The sequence below is a fragment of the Lonchura striata genome, chromosome 6, assembly GCF_050655825.1.
Source record: "Lonchura striata isolate lonStrDom1 chromosome 6, ASM5065582v1, whole genome shotgun sequence".
Taxonomy (NCBI): domain Eukaryota; kingdom Metazoa; phylum Chordata; class Aves; order Passeriformes; family Estrildidae; genus Lonchura; species Lonchura striata.
In genome coordinates this window covers 12,580,530-12,600,451 of record NC_140708.1, presented here as the reverse complement: position 1 = coordinate 12,600,451, position 19,922 = coordinate 12,580,530, and the positions used below count along the sequence as shown (strand labels likewise).

The 19,922-nt window shown below is 40.1% G+C and overlaps 1 protein-coding gene across 22 annotated transcripts in view; it reads right to left on the bottom strand.

Annotated features, from left to right (window-relative positions):
- The window catches only part of FAM13C (family with sequence similarity 13 member C), a 116,008-nt gene that overhangs the window by 84,066 nt on the left and 12,020 nt on the right, over nucleotides 1-19,922 (bottom strand). The gene's annotated exons all lie outside the window — the stretch shown is intronic.

Sequence of the window (19,922 nt, the reverse complement as noted above, 5' to 3'; positions counted from 1 at the left end):
TCTAATAGAAAACCTACTAGGGGTCATTCAGGAGTCAAAGGTCATCCCTAAAATTCTGATGTCATCCTGGATCATTGGGCACTGCAAGAGGACAAATGGTCTTGCAGAATCAAAGGTTACTGAAAGGTCAGAATGGGCTCAAAATGCTGCCAAAAGGTCAGAGGTCATCCAGAGCTCAAAGGTCACCCATGTGGTCAGAGGTAACAGAAGAGGTCAAGTGGTCACAAGCATCCAAAGGGCCAGAGAACATCAAAAATGTCATGCATTCCATGTATTAAATTCCTCTCTGCTCAGGATACCCACAATTTTACACAATGTAAGAGGTGTGGGAGTAAATATTATGGCAAATTGAAGATACAAATATAAAACAGCAAGAGCTCACAGCTGAAGAGAGGAGACATCTATAAAAAAACAGCAAAGCAGCCAAATAGGAAGGATTTTAAAAGTCTCTCCTCAAACCAACTGGTGATTTTGTCATTTAAGATTAAGCTCCATTTTTCCTTTGAAGGACATCAGTGGTGCTATTTTAAATTTTAGAGATAACAGAATTTTGAATCAGATCTTGTGTTATCTGAACCCCAGACAGTAAATCATGTAAAATGGAAACTGGAAAATCTGTTCTAGTTTCAATACCCTTTTCACTTTTTATCCTTTTGTTCTTTGTGATTTTTCCTGTGACTCTGCTAGAAAAATAGAAAATTCCAAATATTCACCAAGTTGCAGTATAGACACAAAAGTGTTATTGCAATTACATCTGCCATGTGGTTATTATGTAACAGTGAAAAAGCCCTGTCCAATTAGAGCTGCTCAGGAGGAACTTGTCATGCACAAAAAGTGATCAAGTAACCTTGATCAAGCCTCAAGTAATCTTAGAATAATTATCATGGAAATGCAAAACTTCTGGTCTAGTCCCAAGTCAGGGAAACAGGCATGTGCCTAATTCCAAGAGCTTCAGTATACTCAGCAGGCTGGCAAGCACTGAACTGCCTTGTTAAATAAAGCAAGACCCAAATCTTAAACACACACAAAGCACTTAGTGCCTGCCAAGTGGAATTTCATGCACAGTGCTGAACTACAGAATTTCCCTTCACTTGCAAGCTTAATGCTGATTATGCTCAGCTGAAAAGGAAGATAATGAGCTCAAGAGTTCTCAGATCAGTGGGTTGGCACATGAGAATGCCCACCTGGAACACCAAGTCTCTTCATCTCTTTCTTTGCTTTCCTACCCTAATACATGCACATAAATCACAGTTTCACTATATGTTTCCTAACTGTAAATAAGAGATTGCTATTTTTTTTATCATGTCACCCAAAAGTACTAGTTCTCACTTTCCAGCATCACAATGTACTGGATTTACCAGCCAATACCAGTCTGAGCACTGCAAGACTGGTATTTCCTTGCCTCTGGGGCAAGGAAAACTCCTTCTCTTCTGTCTTGGGTTATTCTAAAATCATAAACCCAGGAATGTCCCTTGCAAACCCCAGTGAGTGAGTGCATTTTATCCCACCCCACCCAGCTGCCTTATTTTGTATTTTATTCTGGACTTGCTCCAGCATTTTGTCAAACATCTGGGGACTTCAGCTAGGCCTCCCCTTTCCCCTGCAGTGGCTGCAGTTCCCCTAGGTTAAAGAGTCAGCATTATTTTTGTTCAAATTCCCTCAAGAAAGATCAGCTTTTAATTACTGCATGGTCTTCATTGGAACCTTTTTGACAAGAGGCACTAAGTGTTTTATTCCTGAGCTTTCCAACACTAACAAAGAAAATAAACTCTCTGGGGAAGTGGCACAGCTATGAATACCCAGCACACACATGGCATCACTGCACCCTAAACACACATCACTGGTTTTTAATGTCACATGGACTTCTGCATAAGAACTGAGATTTCTCCAGGGATCTTTGCAGTTCTACAGACAGAAAACAATGGGCTTCTTACAGGTACAGTAAATCTGAGTCAATATCTGACATTTCTTTTTCAGCTACTCTGCAGCTGTCTTGGTGCTTCCTAGAACCAGGAGCTGTAATTTTCATTCCAAAGAGGAACAGAGCTCAACAATAAATGTATTAATTTTAGTAATGCATCTTCTATGCAGCATACAGGAATTCCTAAAGACTTCAGTTTCACTTTTTTTAATTAAGATTATGTTGCAGTACCCAGTAGCACTGTTATAGATGTTTAGCTTTATTATGCTCTTTGAAAGCGATTATTATGTTTGATAGACATTTAATAATCTGAGGTCATGTAACATCAATAAGGTATTAAATCAATTTAAAATGGCAATAAATATCTTGCTAGTTAACTAGCAAGAAGTTTTGAGCTGAATTGTTTTAACATGAAAGAAAGTGAGGTATATCTTGCAAATGTAACCTATACTCCTACTACTCAACTGAAATATTTTATCTCCATTTTAGGCAGGATGAAAAATTAGCGTGCTATTTGCTGTTGAGAGCTCATCTCTTAAACAGAACCTAGGAGATTTGGAGCAGAGATATTTATGATTTTATCCTTAAGATAGATATTTAATGTTGAAGAACATAGTTTTACCAAAGAAAAACCCTATGACAGAAACAGATTAGTACAAACATATATTGAAATGAAAGATATTTAAGTATTCACTATGACAATTAGCCAAATCTTTAATCTCAAAATTTATTAATGGATTTTTGGAACAGAATATTAAAAATTAGTAGAGGCAGAAATGTTAGGTTTTGACTGGGCCTTCTCCCTCATTCTATGGCCAAAACATATTAGTCCAGCTTTCCTAGAACAGAAATAACCAGCAGCCTGAGGTTACCTCAGCTGACAAAAATTTAATGACATACTGTTATTTTTAATTTTGTGGACAGTTTGTAAAAACGCCCATGTGCCTTAATGTTTAAATGTTTATTTTTTTAACAGAAACAGCTACTTTCAACTTGAAAAATTTCACTCGTTGAGCTGATAAAAACCAGGCAATCACTCACTGTGTTATCAGCTCTTGAAACTGATCCAACTGTGAACTCGGCATTTCTCTACACCGAGCTGGGCAACACAAACTGAACTCCTAAAAAAGGCTTTCCAATTACCCTGATTAAATGTGTCTATAGTAATTTTTCAGTTTGTTACTTGTTCTGTTGTTTGCTGCATATTAAAATCTCAGTTTGGATACGTTACCTTACTGCTCTGGCCTGGCTCCTCCCTCACTGCCCCAAGCCAGACCTGCCCTGCGATGCCACTTCACTCTGGTGCTCAGAAAGCACCTTCAGAGGGTTTGCTTTGCCCAATAAAATCAATTGGTTTTATCATCCCAGCACCTCCAGCTCTTCACAGACTTCTAATGAGCTGCTTTAAAGTGTCTACTGCACAATAGCTTGAAAATAAAACCTGTGCAGGGTGGAAGTGTCTGTCCTGTTCACTTACTGTTTGAGCCAACCTCAAAGTCAGCTTTCCACCTCCCTCAAATTTTAGCTGACACGTAGCCTCAGAGCACATAATTGCTTTGGCACACTGCTTGCTGCACAGACAAACAGTTTGAAGACTCAGGAGTTCTAACCCTTCTCTTTCAGTCAGTCTCTTTTCAAAAGTTCTTCCTAATGTCTCACCTAGAAGCTTCAGAATTGATTTGTCTTATTGTGCTCCTTAGCACTGACTTTTTGGGGGCAAGGAGCAGAAATAGGATGCATTTCACTGCTGGTTTGGGTTTGTGAGCCAGAATCATGGACAATTGCAACAGTGGAAGGGCTGATTTGGTTTTGAACACCATAAGAAAAAGTCTAATTTGGGAAGCTTGTAGCTAAATGAAGCATTACCCTCATTAGCAATAATTTAGTGCAGCCTAGTTTGGGAAAGACATAGGAAATGCTTTGGAAACAAATTTCATTGCTTAAAAATAAAAGCCATTCAACCACCAAAACATACATGCCAAGTACTTGGGCATGGATTCATCATACATAAGAGGGTCTGGACAGGCCATACATTCCTACCCCATAGATTTTTCAAGGTATTGCACTGTCAGCTTCTCCACCTTTTGAAAAACTCTTAAAACACTTCCAGAAAAAGTATCTGGAGAAAATCCTCTCTGCTGTCCTTCATAATCTGTGGTTAATTACCAAAAGGCTGTGGGAGCCTGACATTGCTCTCCATGCAGATAGGCACTGCTACCAAAGTTCCCCCTTTAAAGAAAAGTAGTGTTAACCTGCTGAGCATTTGGAAACCACCTTCATAACCAGCCTTCATCTGCAGGGCTGTGTTCACACCACCCTTCCCACTTGCTGTTTCCTTACATTACTTCCAGGGCCAAACATCCCACCCATGGAGCTCAGGCAGGTGGCAGCTGCTGGGAGTGCAGTGCCAGAGCAGCAGCTTGTGGAGCCAGGTGTGTCAGCAGACTGACCACCAACAGGGACATCAGTCCTGCCCAGCACACCTGGGATCTGCACTGGGAATGGAAAACAGGAGCAAAAAGGGAGCATGGCTAAGGCCAGCTCCCAGGAAATTTGTAAATTCAAATTTTGCAGTTACTCCTGTAACTTCTTTACACAGCAATAGGGATTGAGAGGGGCTGTTTCTTTTCCTGCAAAAAGAAAAGGCTTCTGCCTTTTGGAACCTTCTGGAACACAAGCCATTGTTCAGCAGATAAGAGAAAATTAGAACTGCATTCACAGCTATTTGTACCAGTTTAAGTTAAATAACAGAGAGGGCAGAAGAGACTCAGTCCCAAATGGTGGCACATGGGGAAAACTATTCTGCTACATTAAAGATGTGCTTTTAATTAACTTCTCTCTGAATGATTATAATTAAAGATTTTACTACAGGTCTTCTTAGCATAATTATCTTCTATTTCCTTGCACAGTGCACATTCTCAGGAAATGTGAATTGAGATTATTTCTTAATTTAAATACTTACTCAATTATTTTAAAAGTTATTGTCTTTTAATTGTTTTATTATTGTGATTTTCTCTGTGCTTTTTTGGTCCTTCTCTGATTCTTACAGGCTTTTGCAAGACCTCAGAAATATTTTTCATGTGGTCAGGTGCAATGTGAGCAGTTAACAAATTATGGGTTGCATTTTATAATGTTTGGATCCAGAGAAACAAGTTCATAAAGAGAGTTATAAACTTACTTTTGGATTGGGGAATAAATGGCTCATTTTTCTCACTGGTGCTGAACATATGGTACAAATTTTTTACAGTTTTATTCTGCAGGTTGGTGTCTCCTTTACCATTGCTTTTGAATGCAGGTCTCATCAAATGGCCTTGTTACCTTTTGCCATGTGCACTGAATGTAAAAGATTGAGCAGCTATCCTGATTTATTTGAAGGCTAATTGTGCAGATCAGTGCATTCAGTAGTGATTGGTTGCTACTAATATTTCCACTGATGATATAAAGACATACTGGGAACTGGCAAATGGAAAACAGGCCAAGGAAACAGGCTCCTGCTTTCTCTGCACTGCAGATACACTGGGTCACATTTTCCCCATCAGTCTGAGATTCCTACTGCAGCACGTTATTAAAACAGAAAGAAGTGGCTGAAGACAGGATTTCACCAAGGAAGGGGGAGAAAAATGCACAAAGGAGAAGGAATTAAGGCAGACCCCTGCCCTCTCTTGTATCAGTTCCTGCCAGCTCTGCAGCAGATTTAGTATGCAAGATTTCATTCTGAAATTCTTCTTAACTGTATCTTCCAGCCCAGGGAAAACAAACAGCAATAACCCAAGAATAAACAGGATCATTCATCATTTCCTTATTCTTATCTCTGATGATGTTATCTTTATACTGAAATATTATCCAGCCAGAGGCAGTCTCTGGAAACCAAAGACACCTTTGAAGTAGCACCCTTGAGACAAAGCACTGACATCAAATGGAATTTGTGCTAGTTCCAGCTTAGGAGGCAGAGTCCCTGGTGCTGGCAGCATGTTCACAGAGCTATCAGTGCTCAGCCCAGCTAGGAAACCACTGGCAAAGAGAGTTCCCCACACTGCTGCACCTGTGTGCACCAGGGAAGTACCAGACAGATGGGTGAGGCTGTGGGCTCTCCTGCACATGACACAGCATTGCAGATACTGACCTTCCAGACACAAGTTTGAATTGAACATTTAAATTTAATATACATGTTTAAAAAAAATAAAAATTAAAGACATTTAGAAGTTATGACTTTGTAAATCTAATGCCAGCTAATACTTCTATTACACTCTCCATCACCCCCCAAAAAGGCATTTTCTATATGATCATCCACAACAATTCAGCCATCTCTGTAGCTATTTAATAAAAATTTTGATAGTAATTGATGCTAGTAATCCAATTATTTCTAAGTCATTATACACCTTTCAGTTTTGTCTTTCTATGTTAAGGAAATCAACAGAAAACTGAGGGAAAAAAACCTATTTCTATTCTGTAAGCATTCCAAAGTAAATAAAGAGAATTTTCCATAGGCCTCAATTTGAAACTCCAACTCCTCATTTCCTTCATTAGAATGTCTCAAAATTGAGTGTCTGGCTGTAACTAGATAAAAAAAAAATCAGCATTCTTTGAAGTAAACTTGGGGATTTCTGTGTTTGAGATTTCAAAAAAGGCAGAAAAATTCTGTTTCTTTAGACTCCTGTTCAGAATAAGACCTTGTTACTGTTGGCTTTTACCAAGAAAGCCTTGAGCTTAGGCAGCTTTTGCCAAAAAACACTGAAATTCTTCCTTGTAGAGTAATTCCCAAGCTTTTGGCTGTCTTGTTCCCACAGTGCTTCATTAGCTGCAGAACTGAATAAAATCAGTTCTGTTTATGTAAGAACAGATATTAATAGAGCTCATGCACGTTTCCACGGCCTGCCATGCAAGGACACACAAAATGACCCACAGCTGACTCATAGGTGAAACCTTCTGCTAAGTGGCCACTGAGCTGAGTAGAGTTAAAAGAGAAAACAGAATTTTCACTGGGAATTGATTCTGGAGGCACAAATGAGAAGTGGAAAGACATAAATCACACTGAAAGCAAGTAGTAGGTCTATCTAGATTTCAGGAATTTAAAATTTTTAGCCCTACAGAGCCTACATTCTACCCAGTGTCACCTCCCATCCTGCTCAGTATGTGCTAGAGGAAATCTGTATTCAGTTAAGTAAATGAAACAAAAAATAAAGTGATACAAACTCAAGAGAATTGCTGAATAAGCCTGTCCCTATGTGTGCAGCCCCTTCCCAGTGCTTCTCCTTGTTCCACTGGGAATATCTGCCTGAGATATGTAGAACCCCTTCAGCAGCGCCCCTGCTTAGTCAAAACTCAAATTTCACTCCACCCTTTCTTATACTGAAGAGCAAGGTTAGGAGCTGAACCCAAAGTAACAAGTCAGTTACCAGGTTTAATCCTTCCACTGTCCACTCAGCAGCCTGGCTGAAATCTGTCTCCCTGGCCTCTGGCAGCAGCTTGCACTGCTCCTCTTCCCTGCTCCCAGGAGCAGCCAGGCTTCCAGCTCAAATATCCTGGAGCAGCATCGCGCCTTGTCTGACCAAGAGGAGCATGAAGGCCGGGAGGAAGCACATCCCTGCTCTGTGCTCACCTGTGAGTGATGCACAGGGCCAGTTGTGAGTCAGTTTATTCCCACAGGATGGGAAAGGGAAGGAAGGATGAGCAACAGGTACCTGAAGACAAGTGCAGGAGAAGCAAAGCACAACGAGTGACTCTCTGCAACAAAGAGCTGCAATCCCCAACCAGAGCTGCACAAGCTGATGTGCCCCCAGGGATACCCTAAACATCCAGCCACCCGTACTCCAAAGAGGCCATAAGCCTATAGAAAAGCCTAGCAACTAGGATTCCAATGTGGAAACATCCTAAAATCAATACAAACTACAGAAATCAGAAGAAATTACGGCTTGTGTGAAAAAGCTTTCACAAGACACTCCACAGTGGGGTAAAATAAGCTGCTATTGGCACATCTCAGACTTCTAATGAGTCTTTTCTCTCTTTTGGGATTGCTGGGAGCTGCATGTAATTGGTGTCAAGACTTCCACATACTCACACTCTGGGCTGTCCAGCTGATGGGGAAGGTCTTTGTTCTGAATGCCTGCAGAGACAGCACAAGCAGAGCTTTCTCCAAAGCAAGCGCTGTCACTGCCTGGAAAGAGCCCGTGGAGAGAAACAACTTGGAGACATGGCAGCTCCTTGGCTCCTCAAGAATGACAAGAAGCCGACAAACACTACTTATTTTATATTCAAATTAAAATTAATCCCATCCCAAAGCAAGTGTTTTTAGAATGTTTGAGGAAGATCTCCAGCACACGCAGATTTTGAGAATATAGGTTGGCATTCTATAGTGCAATCAAGGAAATGTAACTTGAGCAGAGCTGGCAGAGAAAGCCAGCTCTCTTCAATGTGCAGGCTCACAGAGCAGATAAAAAGGAAAGCTGAGATGGGCTGGAAGAGATTTAAGTTCTCAGACAGAATGTGCACTGTGTTGTGGCAATAAGTGTAAAGTAGGTAGCTAAGAAAAAAGGAATCTGGGGGAAAAAAAAACCAAAGAGAATACGGGGGTGGGGGGAAAGTGCTGGAATATTGTATTCACTCTTTCAGGTTTATCCTGACAATATTGTCACAATTTCATCATTTCACAATTCATCTTTCTGGTTGAAAAAGCTAAAACTAGCAGACAAATTCACAGAGAAATATTGGTAGTAAGGCTGAGGCCAGACAAGCTACTGTGCTTACTTGACCTAATTACAAAGTTTTTTTATAGGGGACCACCAATACATAATTATAGAAAAGCAGCACATATAGAGAATTACAAAAAGAGTAAACAACCTGAACCACATGAAAAACATAAGCAAAGGGGTCAGATTTTAAAGGATATTTGAAACATTTAGAAGTTACAATGGATGTGCTTGAGCTGCCTTCAGGCCAGTGTCTAAAAGCATAATTGACATGCATGAAGTGACATGTTAGTGAAATCTTCACCTCACTCTGTTTCTCAGCATCTCTGCCTTTGCTCTTTCCCCATTTGTGGGGTGTTTTCTATTGATGATAAAACCACATCTCTGACCCTGTATTAATACAAGTACAGAAATACCCTGGGTCCAAGAGCAACAGTGCACAGGGGTGTCTCTCCTATTCCCCATCTCTTACCCACTAAGCTGAGGCAGAGGGCTTAACAGAGGGATACATTTTCTCTCCTCTTTTTGCACAAGACAAAGAACAGTGGGAATAGCTTTTTCAGTTCGGAAGTTCTGGACTTAAATGAGCACCATGTGATATTAAAAACTGGTTCCATGAGTTCACCTTCCCTGGAAGCAGAATGGCATCTGTAAGAGCCCTGTATTTGCACTGACAGCATCATTGTACTGAGAGCCAAGTGGGAAACCAAATCTCTGAGATTTTGTTCTGCTGGTTGAATGAGACACATTATCAGTCCAGTTCTGATAAGAAATTTCATCAAGGACATAATAAATAATTCCCAGAAAAGCCTTATCCAATCTTGCATACAGACATACTCCTTTCCTTCCTTAATGAATTTATACTCCCCACCTAAAAACAGGCCTGGCTGAACAGCTGTCTTTGACCCACACTGATGAAGCAAAAATTGTGGTAAAAGAGCATTGAGTCAGCAAAAACTTGCCAGAGCTACTGAGACAGCAGGTGCTGCCTTCAGAGGTGAAGACTCACAAAAACCTCAGCAGAGATAAGGTAGTTCAGGAATAATCTGACTTCTCCAAAGGGAAAAAAAACACAAGTCCTTAAAACTAATGACTCTTGCAGCTACTTTGATGGCATCAAAGACTTGAAAACATCAAATACAGTAGCAGCAGAGAGAATCCATCCATGTGGTATCACTATCTGTTACAGAAGAATTTAACCAGCTGGTGAAGAAAAACTTGAAAAGGGGTATGGAAACATAGTATTAAAAAAATGCATATAACATATTGAACCATTAATTCAAGTCATTCTGCAACGTGCCTGTGTCTGCTAGTGCTGCAGTTAATAGAGAGCACATGAAACTCAGAATGCAATTAAGTCTTGGGAGAAGCACAGTTGGAGGCTGTGGCAGTTTCTATGGCAACCTGAAAGGCTCAAGACTAGTAACAGGAGATTAACTTTAAAGGCAAGATAAGTACATAAATATAGCTCTCGTTTACCATTTTCTCTGCTTCCAAATGGGCCGTGTTTTTTCAATTTAAACAATACAGAAATGCAGTCAGATGTCCTACTTGCTATTAACTAGGGCCAAAATAGCCTTTAAGAACCCCCTGCTATAAAATTCTGACAATTTCAGATTTGGGGAGTCATCTAAACTCTGCTAATTAATTCAATCAAAATGGAAGCACTGGTCTTGAATGCTGCCAGGAGATTAGAATGAGGCTTCAGGATAGAGAACATGACAGCCATAATAAGAGTTTGCTGATGTCAACACACTGTATGCTTTTGAACAAATCCTCTTGACGTGGCTTTCTGGATTATGCCTCAGATCAGGTTTTATGTCTCCAAAAGAGTGAGGGCAAGATTAAGAAAAAATTTTAAACACTACAGACCTCTTTTCTTTCCTTCTGTCTTTTAAAATATCCTCTTCAGTAAGAAAGAATATATCAAAGAACCCTCATCTGAATTTTTTTTCCTGGCACTTTAGAGCTTATATATATTCAAAGGTTCAGCTGAGACTGGAGTCACCTTTTGAACTCCTGTCCACCTTATTTACAAATAATAAAAAAAATGTTCATTAAAGAGAGACTACATCCCTAATGCAGTCAGTTGTTCTGAACTCGTTTACTTCATCATTTAAAACCAGCTGGTACATGCATGGAAGGGTTATGTATCCAGTGTGGGGAGAACGCTGCCAGAAGAACTGAAAGCAGTTACATTAGCTAAATTAGCAGTTTAATTAGCAGCCACATTAGCAATATTTCAGGTCCAACGTGCTTTAACCCTCTCCTTGAGTAACACAGATCTCACACTGGCACCTCTGCACAGCTTCTGTTGAGCATCAGATTCCTAGAAGAAAAATAGGAGCTCCCCTACTACACTATTATTTAGTGAATTAATGCAATGCATGGTGAATTTACAGGGTGCTCCAAGGATTCCTCTGAAATAACACAAGTCCCTTGGGCTGACCCAACCATGTCTCCTTCAAACCCTCACACAGTCCTACCTGCATGGTGAGGATTTTTGGTAGGAATTTGTTGACTTTTTGTCTATTTGAGGAAAGAATGGAGACGCCCTGTGAAAATGTCAAAAAGTCACCGTTACATAATTCAAATGTGCATTCCACTTCACTGAAGAAATTCCAACCTGCCCATGATAATATCTAAGCACCACCTAGAGTGGGGAGGTTGGCACAGCAATATTAAAGGCTGGACTCCATGATCTTGGAGGCCTTTTCCAAACTTAATGATTCTGTGATTCTGTTCCCAATGGAACCTGTGCTTTGCTTCTGCTGTGGTGGGAATTTCCCTATTAGATGTGCAGAGTAGAAGAAAACACTATTATTTTTTTTGTCAAGAGAAGGCTTTGGGGTGACCTAATTATGGCCATCCAGTACCTGAAGGGAACCCACAAAAGATGGAAAAAAAATTTTTACAGGAGCTTGTAGTGATAGGACAGAAGGGGGAACGGCTTCAAGCTGGAAGAGAACAGGTTTCCATTCCTAGGGGAAGAAAAGCCAAAACAAAAACCCAAAACTAAAACCACACTTTGGAGCAAGACCAGCAGAGCCAGTCTGAGATGTGTTGAAGTAGGGAAGAAATTTTTCCATCCCTCTCTACAAGGAGCAATATATATCACCTCCATCAGTACAAAGCCTAATTTAGAGATAGGTGACTTCTCCTTATTCAGTGCCATTTTAGACCAAGAAGCTATGGTTTATAAGCTGTGAAGTGTGTTGGACTAGTGAAAATTTCCTCCCATTGATTTTAATTTAACAAGGAACAGGAAACAAAAATCTCTCTAAATAAAAACAAGGCATGTCCTCCATACCAAGAATTTGTCCTACTTCATCACATCAGTATTTTCAAAGAGATGTGACTGACTTTCAAGAAAAAGGATTTGTAGAGGAGGCAAAAGGGAATAAGGAAAAGGGAATACCTAAAGACCTTGTTTCCAGAACTAATATTTTGTTCAGAGTAAAAAAGCTACAACAGGGTGAAATGAGGACAGCACTCCACTTCTTCACTGAAGTGCAGGTTGTTGTCAACGAATTGATTTTCCCTTCTGTTTTCCATTACTTTCCCTTTTTTTCTCTCAACTAATTGAAAAGCCACAATTGAAGAATATGCAGGGACAGCAGCAACCCTTCAACTCTGAAGTTCATTCTGACTAAAAAAAAAATTCTAAGGCTATACAAAAATTTAAAAGAAGGAAAGATTACATACTGTAGAATCCATTAAGTGGGAAGAAGTTGAAGATATCCATCATTCCCCTCAGTATTCTTAGGAGCTGACCTGTCCTGTAATTGAAGTTACCATATCTCACTTTGAAGAGTTTCTTTTCTCTTTCTGGAGTGGCTGTGTCAGTGCCAAGCTCCTCAGGAGAGACAGCTTTATAAGAGTAGAAGAAATGCTGCTCTCCTTTGCTGCACATATTGATATTTTTATTTTTTTTCTTTGATATTCATTCAACTTTGTTATTTTAAAGAAGTAAAGCAGATTTCACTGGAAGAAAACATAAGACTAACTTTAAAATTTGTCTCTCAGGTAAAAATTCTCAGCAAAGGGTTTAAAAACAGAAATCAGAGCAAGGCTTTGCAAAGTTATTTGTGTGCGGGGTTTGGTTGTTTGTTTTGTTGGGGTTTTGGTTTGTTGATTGGTTTGAGTTTTTCCCTAAATCATGATTTAGCAGATCCCTAAGCACACTTCTCAGAAACAGCATATCTGTGAATTTTAAGCATACAAATGAATTAATCTGCTCCTGGTTTTGCTATAATGAAGCAAACTGACTTGATAAAGAATGACAATTACATGGATCTGGATTTGCTGTAGACCTTGGAAACAGACTTCATAAGGAATGACATTTTCATAGATCTGACTTTAGATTTCATCTACTTATGCTCTCTCTGGTCAGAAGGTGCAATGACTGTTACCATGTGAATACAGGGAATAAGAAACACTGGGAAAGCAGTCAACAGTGTTTGTGGCTGCTAATATTTAACTCATGCTCTGGACAGATCCCAAAAGAGATTACTGAGGAGAGAAAGGCTCAGCTCACTGGTTATCTAGAATTCAGCAATTTGCAGGTCTGTAAACAGCAGTTTCCACAAGTTCTTTAGGCATTTAACATAAACCATGCTTAGCGGTTGCAAAGGTTAATTAAACAGGAACAGCTCCTTACCATTCTGCAGCCCATTTAATACTGATTTAAACAAAGTTTATCTTTGTCTTTTCCCACTCTTCATCCCAACCAGCATTTTGGTTAAGCTTGGAAGGCATCATGGAATATAAATGAGCAGCAAAATAGCCAGGAATTAGACTGAACATTCACAACATCAAAGCAAGAGTTGGAAGAGAAGAAAAGCAGCAGATCAGATATTTAACCAAGGAAATATTTTGTTCATCCATAATTTATTGCAATTAAGTGGTAGATTACTTCCTATACTTTCCTAGAGAAAATATGCAGAATGCAAACATAATTTTATAGCTAGTATATGGTTTTGAGTTACAGTGTGTTCCCTGTATCCAAATCCAGCTCACTCTCTATTATTGCTGCTTGGGCCTCTTGTATTGACCAAGGAGAAGGTTATGAAGGTCAAATCTATCTATGGACTTCCCAAAGAGTCTGGAAATAAAATTAGAAATCAGGGAACTAAAAAATACCAAAAGAGTAAAGTAAAAAGTTCTAAATCACAATTTCTTCACTTGAACTCCACTACAACTCTATGGAAACACTAAAGATATTGTATAAACCACTAATAGACCAAAATGTTTCTTTTTGGTTTATTTTCTTTAAAGTAATATTTTCCCTTCAATGTAGTCCTATTCATCCTAATGTCTTTGGTGAAGGGTAAAAGAACACACAAAAATACTAAAGTTACAGACTTTAAGGCCTGTAAAGGACATGCTATGGCATCTTCTGTCCTCCTCTACTTAGACCTCTACTTGCACAGCTCTCCCACTGCCCTGCCTGCAGGGTTTGCACATGGCCAAGAAAGAGCAGTTCTGAGCTGTAGCAGATGTGGCTCCCTGCTCTGCCCAGCTTCCCACCCCAAAGCAGAGCTCCTGTGGCTGCTCTCACACCAGCAGCTCCCAGGCAAAGTTCCAGCTGCCTACTGGAAACAACAGTGGATCAGACCAGCACCCCCTCAAGTATTTCCTTGTCCTAGCAGCTTCCAGAAAACTCAGTCCTGAGCAGCATTCTTCACAAAACCCTCTCCAGGCACAGCTGCCTACCCCAGCACTTGGCAGAGCAGCTTAAGGCCCTCACTATGATTCCTTCACCAGGCAGAATCCTTGTGAGCACAGCTGCAGTCCCCTGGGAATAGGGCAACATCTAGTTAAAGCAGATGGTCAGTGAAAATTCAAAGGTCAGGATTAAAGTTGCGGGCAGAACCTCAGCTTCAAGCATCCATTTAAATTACCAGTCATAGAAGCCAACCGTTGCATGCAAAGCCTACTGCAGTAATATTTCCTTAAATCAAAAATGCCCTTGGAATGCTTTTTTCACTTACTCCTCCCCAGTTTCTTTCCACCATTTTATTTTAAAAAATATGTATCAGTACATCAAAGAAACTTGAACATAACTTTTCTAACCACAGGCCCCAGGGAACAGGTGCAGCATGCAACTTCACCACACATTTCCTTTCATTTCTCATCATTTTAGGCTCAATTGCACCTGCATTTTTACTACAGGCATATTTCATCCCTTTCCTTCTCAGAATAAAAAGGTACGCAGCATTTGATAGTTCTGGAAGCCATCTAGCAAAAGTGCTGACTCACGTACATGCATTTCCATTTTTACTTGAAGCAAATAAATTAAACACTGCAGATTCCGCTCTACAGAAGAAAACCAAATAAACTGGGCGAGAGGGAAACTTCATTAGGTTCTAAGATGCTAATGGCCTTTCAAGGTTCAGCCGAGCCTTTCTGCATGCAAGGCGATAAGTGCGAGCCCCATTCTTCTCTCGATTGGTGTTAAGTGCTTAAGGATGTTTGCCTACTTGCCAGAGTAGGCGAAATAAACTAATTAAAGAGGAACAAAGCAGTCTAGGAACTGTCGGGTGTGGGAGAGGCAGCGTGAGAGGAAACCGTGCATTCAGAATATGCCTATTAAATTCAGTGTTGCATAGCTCTGTAACTAACTACAGTTAAGTGATCTACAATTAACTACTGTTCCAAAAAAAAGTTGGATTTTCTTATTTTCCCTATTTTTTTGAGAGTATATTTTTTCAGGTTTTTATTTTGCTCTGCATTTCTTGCCTGATTTTCTGAAAACATTGCTCACTTCCGACCCTAACCTTGCATGAAATGAAAAGCCACTGAGAGTTTAAAATAATCTCTTTCACCTCCCCGACTGTTACAGCCAAAGATAAGTCAAAATGCTGAAATATTTGATGCTTATATATCATAAGCCTTTCGTTTTTCTATCAAAGACTTAACTTCTGGTGTTTTTTGTGAGAAGTCTTTAACATCGGCAAACAAATCAAGTTGCCAGTGTTCACCAAAGAAAAGGAACATAAAAGTGGTAAGAGATTTTATTGACAGTCCTGCTCAGGTAAGGAAGGTGACACAAGCATAAAATAAAAAAGGGTTGCATTTCATAGTTTAGAAGTGAATCCATACCCTTCCTTCAAGCCTCTCTGATATCAATTAATTATCTGAGGAAGGAACAGGCTGATGCTCTGATACCCTACAAAAATAGAAATGTAATACCTAATTTTAAGACAGGTTCTCAGAACACATTAAAGGGTTATGTCCAAAGGAAAGAACAGCTCTGGAGTGAGAGAGAACAATGCTGACACCTCGTGGAAGAAAACGCTGCTGGCTCCTTCCTCTGCTGCTAATTTGAGATGCCTGAAAATCTTACACTTAGGTCAGGTGTTGTGGAAAATGTTTTAAGCACAGAGGAAGACCACACACATCCTCTGAAACCAGAGATTTGTGTTATTCTAGTGGGCATACCAGCAGATTCATTATAATCCTTTTCTGTAGTGTAGCTGATATTTGTGAGCAAAACAACTGGCTGCTGCTGCCATGAGCACATCAGGTATTGCTCCTCTTCACCAACTGCAGATAAACATCCTTAATCTGTAATCTATACAAGTTCTGCAAGTCTGACTATGGGGAGAGCTTTTGATGTGCTCCATTCTCAGGCAAACTGAAAATGGGCATTCACAGAACAAGACCCCATTGCATTGGTTTCTATGCCCATACTGCCTCCAAAACCCTTTTCCAAGCCACTAAAGGCCTGTGTCAGTTACCAGTTTTAGAAAGACCTTCCCTTCTCATCCTTATGGAACAACAGCCAGTGATGAGTGTGAGCAGTTTGTGGCACTGCCTGAGCTCTGTTCTTGTACCACTGACTGCAGTAAAGCCTCAGCATTTCAGCTTGAGCAGCTCTCCTCTGTGTTACAGTAGTGTCCTCATTTGTCACACAGCATACACCCCCTCTTGCCAGGCTTCTCTCCTAGTGCAGCCTTACCCAGACCAAAAAAAAAAAATAAAATTCACAGAAACAAACAAACAAATGCCCCCCCCCCAAAAAAAAACAAAAACAAACAAAAAAACCGCAACACTTCTGTGTACTGGGAAGGGAAAAACAGAGAAAAGTAAACAGCAGCACCACCCACCACCCACCTGGGGGTTGAAGTGTGACAGCAATGTCCCAGAGGAGTTATCCAGCAAGTCAAGGGAAACCTCCAGCAATGCTGGAGCAAACATTAAATCAGTGACATTTCCTCCAGACCCTGCAGCTCTCCACAAGGGAGAGCAGGCACACTTGTCCTTTCCAAGTTACAGATCTCCAGTACAAAGGCCAGGCTGCACAGACCACAGGCACAGCACAGAAAAGCTTGATTCCTTCCAGCCACAGGCAGCAAGGCTCTGGCACTGAGCTCCTAGAAGGAGTAATGAGTACTCCAGCCACATCCTTTGAGTTGTTTCAAGTCAAACTTCCCCAGCCTACAGCAGTTTTCATCAAATCCTTATGCCTACAGTCAGTAACATATTTTGCTGTGCTTTTCCACAAGAGAAGAAATACATCTTTACAATTTATTGGCCACAATGTCTGTTGGGGTATAGGGCCTGCCTACTCTGATCTCTATGAATGGCATTTTTCATCCAGTCTTCTGGTTTGGACAGTACTCAAATAGAAAATTAATGTAACGTTTAACAAGTCCATATTTTAGGAAATTTACAAAGATTAGGGAAAAGAGTTTTTCTGTGGAATAGGAATCTATAATGTAACAGCAATCCCTACCGATACACTGACAGATCTGGTACTTCACATGGCACATGCAGGGTTTGCTATGTTCACACCTAAAACCAACTAAAACATACCACTGCTAAGGAAAAAACTTAAATGAAAGAAAGTAATTAACACATCTACAAATAGGAAATGGAACTATGTTCTCCTATCCAGGAAAAACTACTTTGACAAGACAATTTAGTCTAACCTGGAAACTTCAGATAGTGAGATAATGTCTGGTTGGTTGGTTGTTGGTTTGTCCTGAAAGGTTGCAGCTAATTCAACAAGAATTGTCATGAGATTACCAAAATAAAGCATCAGTTAAATTATTGCTGTCCTCCACATTGAGGATCTTCCATTTGAGAGACCACAATTTGATTTTATAACAACTTCACATGCAAGCAAGGCACCACATATTTTTTTCACAGAACTGAGTTAATGCTGAAACATCCATATCCTCTTTGAAAAACGCTGAGCCCACAAGATTAACAAGGCTCTCCAGACCACAGAAGCCCTCCCAGTAAAGCCATAAATTGAGCAGATAAAGTATCCATTAAATATTTAGTTGCACTCTTCTGACCAGCTCCAAACCATGCTACAGTTTCAGGTTTTCATTCAGAGTTGTCTGTGGTCAACCTGCAGGTCCAGGATGCTGTCCAGCTCCACTTCCCCACCACCCTGGATCCCTGCAATCCCTTCAAAATAGGGGTCTAAGATTGCACAGAGCAGCCTTGCTGATATAGTGAAGTATGCATAAAAGGGCAAGGCAAGAGAAGAGAAGAAGAAATGAGACTCCTCTGCTCAGGGTGTAGGCATTTCTCCTAACCAAACCCATGCTCTAATGGGGATATAAGCAGTGGCTTGTAGGCACCCATAAAGGCATGCTCCTGTTTGTTTGCAAGACAAAGGTAGTGTGCCTAAATCAGGAAGAATTTATCGATGACTTCTGAACAAAGAGGTACAGAAACACATTCTTGGAGTAGATTTTAAAAAAATCCATATTCAACTTTTATCTGGAATGTAAGGTGCAGAAATTACAAAGTGCTATCAGTGCTACACTATAGAAGTTAAGACAATCTTGCACATCTCCAACACAGCTATTGATATTCCTTGGGTTAAACACAGTTATTAGAAAGGCCTCAGGTCAAAACAGACACCATGGTGGCCTAACCCCTTTTTAAAGAATTATTTAATCCAAACATGAAAACCAGTTTAGTACCAGTTCAGCTTTTGGATTAGGACAAAAGTTTATAGGACAGCTTTAAATGCTAGTGAACGCTCAAGAGCAGGGGAGTGGAGGGGGATAAAATCAAAAATTTTTTAAAAATTATCTAAAAAATACCCACACACAGACACAAAACCCCAGCCTGGTAAGATTTTGCAGCATTCTGACTATTTTAAGCAGGGAAAAATATATGTACAACATACAGGAAAAAATGACAGGTTAAAATACATGATGGCTAGGATATAATTTTAAACCACTATCTTTATATGTAATTGGTTGCTGTGAATAACCTACTGCCCAGCCTAGGGTAATAGCTCTTGGAACTTTGATTATTCTGAGCAGAGTTCTTAGTGTCTCAATCTGCCCATTTCAGCCCACAGACTGAGGGATGAGTCTTGTCAGCTCTATGGCAGGCCTGCCAGATTGGCATGGCTTTATTTTGACAGAGCTCAGGTTAACTTGAAAACGTTGAAATGAAAAAAAAAAAAAAAAAAAAAAAAAAAAAAAAAAAAAAAAAGACAACCCAACCACAAAATCAGAGGAATTAAGTAGTCCTAATGCAAGTTTTTGTGTAAAAGCCAATAAAAATTAGTTTCCAGGACACAGCAAGGAATCGAGCCAGGTTTGCCATTTGACTTTTTGCTTGTTTTACTGGAAGAAAAACATGGACTTTTAATATGTTTAGTTTGTAAACCTAACTTCGATGTTTCTAGTTTAGAGGACCTTGAGCAATTGTTATATTATGAAAGATGAAGGGTACCTATCCAATGTGCTGGGTTTCCTGCCAAAAATTACAAAAACAAGACCAGCCACAGAATACTGAATTCCCTTCTCACCCCCAGATGGGATTTCTTTCATAAGCTTACCTCAGAGCAGGAGAGTGCCCCATGGCTATGCCTTGTCTGAGGCTTTATTAAAGAACTTGAAAGCAGCTTTTCAGCAGAATTCTTTCCCACATCACCACAATTCCAGACAGACTGTGACATTTTCCAGAATTACAGGGAATGAAGCTGGTTCTAAAACAAAAGCACTGCAAGTGAAAGCCTGGTTTCCTGGCTTCTCTAATACCTTTCCAAATTTTTTTAGATGCTGTGCTTCCTCTAGCTTTGCAAACTGAAGCAGATGTCTTGGGACAGCTAATATTTTGATTTTGTGTGCTCATTTGAGTACTAGTTTCAGAAACTCCCAGAGGTGGTAGTGACATGGGACTTCTTCAGAGAAAAAGGGGAGCTGGGAACATGGGCTCTACACTGTCCTAGTGTGAAACAATCCTAGTGTTACATTTGGGGCCGTGTCTTGTGGTGTTGAAGCATTATTTTAGAGACATCCTTTTATCAGTATAGTCTGTTCTTTATACCTGTG